Here is a 5,977-nt window from a genome sequence, read left to right as displayed (position 1 = left end):
TTGAAATGTTCAAAAATCTCAGATGGTTGAGGGGTCCTTTAACAGCTTCGCTGTAAAACGATGGAGTGTGCTAGCAGACTCAAACCAACTTAGTGGTGTGGAGGATCGCGTGTCCTAGTCTGCGGTATATTTTTAGTTCTGCAAAGTAAAGTTAATAGTATAAACTGATTGCCTAACTTTTTAAATATTGGCTTCACCAAGAAGGTGCCAATACGAAAGTTTATGTCATATCTAAAAATGACCGATTGAAGTGTTCAGAACTAAATACCCTTGATGGAGCTTCTTGTAGTTGCCTTGAAAGAAAGCCCGCGAAATTCAATTACAAGCCCGCGATAGCACCACTATTTAGGCGCCCCCAGACGACCAATCAGTAAAGGATATTGTTTGCATGCTTTTTTCTTAATTGACTCGCTTGCCCTGTCGTGATCGGGCGCACAGCGAGCAGCCATGATGGTGTGACGCTCTTCGACATGACGTGTGTGGTGTGTGGAGTGCGCGACACGGTGCGGTGGATGGAGACACGAAGCAGACGACAAGTAGTGCACGCGCGGAGTTGAATTCCGTGCTGGTTGAAAGACGACAACGTGGAATACCATCCCGCGCGTGAATACGCGGCGCAAGAAAAAAAAAAACAGAAGAAAAGGCATGCAATCGCAAGAGACCACGGAGCTTCAAGCTACCAATGATGAAACGACAAATCAGCCAAAGCGGCATAAAAGCCAGTCGCGCTGGCAGAAGAAGGGGGAGAGTTCCAGGAAGCGACACCAGGAGAAGGTCGGGTCGCCGGACCGGGGTTGAAGTCGGGCCATCAGGTTCCGGACCCGAGCCACCAGGACTCACCCCACCGGGGCCTCCTGCCAACCCGTTCCTGGGCATCGCCACTCCATCCGTTCGTGAACTGCTGCCCGAGTCCAGCGAGCTTGTGCACCCGTAGGCAGAACGTGAGCGGTCGGGCTGCGGGCCCGAGTTCCACACCCAGCTGCCTCGCCAGAACGCCACCGCCGTCTGCCCGTGCTGCCGAGCCACCTCCTCTCTCTCTCCACGACAGAGCGCGGCAGCTATGGTGGAGAGACGTTTTGGTGAGACCGACGCCGCTTCTCTCGTCTTCCTCGTCTCCGCTTCGCCGCGTCGAGACTGTAGTGCACACTCACACCCGCTGCCTCCTCGAACTTGCGTGTTGTTCTCCAACAAACGGCTTTGACCTGAATTGGGTTCTCGGGGCTCCGCCTAAGGGAACCATCTGAAACATTAAATAAAACAACCTGTCATCACGACATAGCATAAACAAATAATTCGCTCCGTTTGCGGAATGACGTCCGTACGCACGAGGCAAGAAAAAAAAGAAAAAAAAAAGAAAAGAACGTCGGGCTTGAGTATATACCGAGCGCCGAACTGTTTAACCGCAAAGGAAATGCAATCGTCATGTTCTTCTATTTGTTCGCGATATCTTACCAGCGAGAGTTACTAGCGCGTATCTTGTGGCCACCAGAAACGCCAAGCCTGTCTCGGACAGCACTGCAGAGACAAGCGGATTTCGTTTCTTGATCGGTCGTCTGGGAGCGGTGAAATAGTGGTGCTATCTAGAGCACTGCAGGGGCCGATTTATAAGCCCGGCCTCGGACCGGGCCCGTTTTTACGTTCGGGCTGCCCGCTCGAGCCGATCAAAACTTTTATGGCGAGACCCGGGCCCGGCCCGGGCCCGGAAATAATCTACGTTACCCGCCCGCCCGGCCCGCCACCCCTTTACCTTAGGCCCGAGCCCGGCCCGAGCCCGACTCGAAACCAGCCTGAACCCGGCCCGTGACCGAAAAATACGTGTTTTTCAGAGTTGAGACCCCCAAGAATAACTCGCTGCACGTTACATGCACACTACCAGAAAGCCCGAGCCCGCGTCAAAAAACACGAGCCCGGCCCGGGCCCGGGTCAAAAAGCACACGCCGTGCCTGAGCCCGTGAAAAAACTGCTCTACCCGGCCCGGCCCGGCCGACGGGTAGAGTGTGTGGGCACTTCAGGCAAATTTCCAACCGTCGCCGTGATGTCCGTATATAAAATCCAAGTGCGATATAATATTGCGGCCGCACGCCGTATTATGTAGGGACGAGTGAAAGCTTGCCAGGGTGAGCCGAGAAGGATGGTTGCTTGATTAGTATGTGAGAACTATTTCGTACATGCAGAAAACACGTACAATTTTCCTCGTATATTGTACGTGTTTTCATAAGGTCTAACAACATTCTTCGCGAGAACCATGCCTGTCTCTCTAATATTGCTTCTTTGAAGCAGGCTTTAGTTAAACTGCTTCCACGATAAAACAAGCTGGAGCTGTTAAGGCAACTTTCTTGAGCAAGAATTATGCGTACCTCATCACATTTGTGCGACCAGTGTTGTCTTCTGTCATCATCACAACATTCAGAACACTGCTATTTTCTTTAAATAAAGGTGGCAAGTAAATTATTTTAAGTTATTCATTTCACCATCTCAATAGGCATAAGCTAACGATTTTACTGGCCAATATAGCACATTCATCCACGCGACTTGTAATAAAGATCGAGATTTCATTTCATTATTTATCTTAAAGAGCCCACGAGGTCGTATTGCATGTAGTACAGATGGCGAACGCAGCGTTTTGGTGAACAAAAATTGAATTTCTCACAGTGAAAACCCGTCCGAAAAATAATAAAGTACGACTTAACCACAACCTACAGACATGGTGGCGTGGGACTGTTATTTGAATGTACGAGAAAACTTACTTCTGTTGCGAGGAAACTCAAACACAAACCTCTTTTCCAGCATTTCTACCATCACAACCCGGTGCGCTGGGTTAATATACTTGCGAAATTGCTATCCAGATGGCGCTCGCATCCTCGGCAGGTCAAATTGGGACTTCGTCTGCCTTATGCGTTTTGGACACGCACACGGGTCGGAGCAATATCAAACAATTATTAAAATAATAAAAAAAAAGTGCTTGGGCCTTCACATTTTCGTATTTGACGACTTATATTGCCCCTGCAAAAACGTCTTCGCAGCAATGCATTTCTGTTTAAATGTGAAGCCGACATTAAGGGGGCAGTGTAAGCTTGGTCTTTGTAAGCTGGCTTTCCACGTTCCGTGTTCACTGAAACAAAAATGCGATGCGAGCGGGACCCGATATCGCTATCGCGTTCCACCCTTAAAGGCGAAGCTTAAGCGTCCTCCACTTTTTCTTGAATAAAAACTCGCAACACGTACTTCTATTCACGCGAGATGCATCGCAGTCTTGTGTATTGGCGACGTGGGCTTTTAGGGTATGCGTTGTGAAGACCATTCCGCAGCGCGAGTGATTTGCAACGTTCGTGAGCAAAAACTGGACCAACTTTTCTGCAGTTGATCAGAGAAACTGTCAAAAATGGCCGGTGATTTCAGATACGCTTCTGATAGACATATTTTATATTTCAGATTATCGTTATATCGAACTATTTCGCGATTCCTTCAAGTTTGATATATCCAGAATAAAATGTAGATAGATATATAGATAGGCTCAAAATGGCTGATGTGAGTAAATACTGCTCTTCGCAAATATTAAATAAATAAATATGCAAAACCATACTGTGTTATCCCTGCAGGTACACTGGTTGCCTGACCTATTGCCTACAAAATGAGGCAACAAAGCAAGAAATGACCGCTGAATAGATTTACTGCAAAATGAAATGTGCTCCTTCAAGAGCATGAAATTTTGTTTTCACACATCTTTTTCTTCTCTCGTTTTTTTTTGTCAGCACATGCGCGGCTGCAATCCGTCGAATTGTTCTTACAACGAAACTTTTATGGAAGTCCAGCTTTGTTCAGTCTGATGACTTTTGCTTGTGCTCTTGTTCTATCACCTGCTAGAACTATCTTAACCTAACCGTCATAAACAGAATTCCGTTTAGTGGCTAAATGTGAAGTTCCATACTGAATATCTTTGTTTTCATTCTTTCGCAAGTTTGTTTACACAGACGCGTACGTTCGTCGCGAAACGCAATCTTCGCCACCACCACTGCAAGACAACCGATCTGGAAAGCCACTAACAACTGCCCTGCAAAAGAAAAAACACATATGTGTGATACCCAAGGGTAATTCTTCAGGTAGTATCAGTGTGACGTAATCCCAGGATTAGAGGCAGAAATATAACTTTCATTGGCCGTCAATTTTCGTTTGTTTTGCAAATATTCAAAGAAATAAATGTTATATGTGGATTGTAGAAACACGTGTAGATTGCCTTCCTTTGTTCAACTTACGCTTTTTGACAGTGAACGATGGTGGGAATGGCGGGAGATTAGAAAATTGGGCTTAGTAGGCAAAAGAGTGTAAAGGTAAATTACGGCGCATAACAATAGCAAAGAAAAACTGCGCATTACAAGGGCATTGATAAATGAATAACACTGAAACACAAAGCGTCTGTTCAAATTTCAAGAGAAATATCTACTTACTTTGAGTGTCGTTACACATACACCCTAAACAAAAGGACGGAGATGCAACATTAGTTTACTCTATTTTGTTAATACTGAGTTGTTTAGTAATGCAAATCAAAAGTCATATTTTGCAAGAAACGAATACCTACTACTGCTACTACTGCAAAAGCAGTTAGAAAGTTCAACGCGCACATTTCACTATTCGACAACGCTTCCTTGTACCATGTCCTTCTAAGTAACAATTCGCCGTATATATATATATATATATATATATATATATATATATATATATTGTAGTGAAGAGGAATGCCCGGCGCTGCAGCCACATCGCCAGTCGTCCGGGAGGCGCGAGCTCAAGATTGCCTGAGCTGTTCTGGTTGAGACACACTGCCTGCTGTTCTCTTGTCCTGTATTCATATTAGATTCTGGTGGAGGTGTTGCTTGGAATGTGCACCGCACGCGTGAGCGTCGCTGGCCGCCACACGTCTGTGTTGTTTCATGTTCTTCGCCACTGCCCTCATGACGTAATCCTTGGAATTGATTTCTTGACTGACCACTCCGCTGTAATTGACTGCTCGGTCGGTGTCGTTAAACTTGACTTTCCCGCTTCACTAGACGCTCCTGACGTAGTCCAGAGCCAGCTCTCTTGTGCCGAGTTTGTTCGTTTGCCACCCCAAGCACTCACCTGTATTGTCGCTGTACCTTGCCCCAGTGTACCGGATGGTGACTATGTGGGTTACTCCGTCTACCAGTGTCCTTTTGTCGCACAACATTTCCTTTCCCCAGACTGTTGTGACTGTTGCGACAAACCAGACTTGCCTGCCCCTGTTGACTTCGGACTCTGTCCTCAAGTTCTTCCCCAAGGCATAGTTTTGGCCACCCTGTCACCATCAGATGAGTGCCAGATTTCATCGCTGTCACCTGATCCTACGTCAGCAATTTTGTCCGCCGACGCGCCCACTTCTCCGTCGGTACAGAGCGCTATCACAAAGATGATTGCCCCGGACCTTCTGCCCTCCCAAGTTGACGACCTCCGTCATTTGCTCGTCACATACTCCGACATCTTCGACTTTGACGGCCATTCCTTAGGTCAAACCTCTCTCGTCAAACATCGCATACATACTGGCGATGCGCCTCCGATTCACCGGCGACCTTATCGCGTGTCACTGTCCGAGCGCCAAGTTATTCAACAAGAGATTGACAAGATGCTGTCAAAAGGCATTATTGAGCCGTCCGCGAGTCCATGGGCTTCCCCTGTTGTCTTAGTTAAAAATAAAGGCAACAGTTGGCGATTTTGCGTTGATTATCGGCATCTCAATAAGATTGTCGAGAACCGAGGGGTCGCAGCGGAGCGCCAGAACAAGAGGACCAGCTTAGCAGGCTTTCAGAACGGACTAGCGCGTGCCGTGCTTGCGCCGCTGGCACGCGCCGCCCAACTTTATTTTTCTCGTCTGTCGCAGCCGGCCCCAAGGCGCCGGCCGAGAACGCTGACCTTAGCGTTCGCGCTTAGCAGCGTCGGTGGGCGCTACAAGGCCCCCCGCCTAGACGGA

This window comes from Dermacentor silvarum, chromosome 7 (genome assembly GCF_013339745.2).
Source record: "Dermacentor silvarum isolate Dsil-2018 chromosome 7, BIME_Dsil_1.4, whole genome shotgun sequence".
Classification (NCBI taxonomy): domain Eukaryota; kingdom Metazoa; phylum Arthropoda; class Arachnida; order Ixodida; family Ixodidae; genus Dermacentor; species Dermacentor silvarum.
This window is presented reverse-complemented; position numbering follows the sequence as displayed.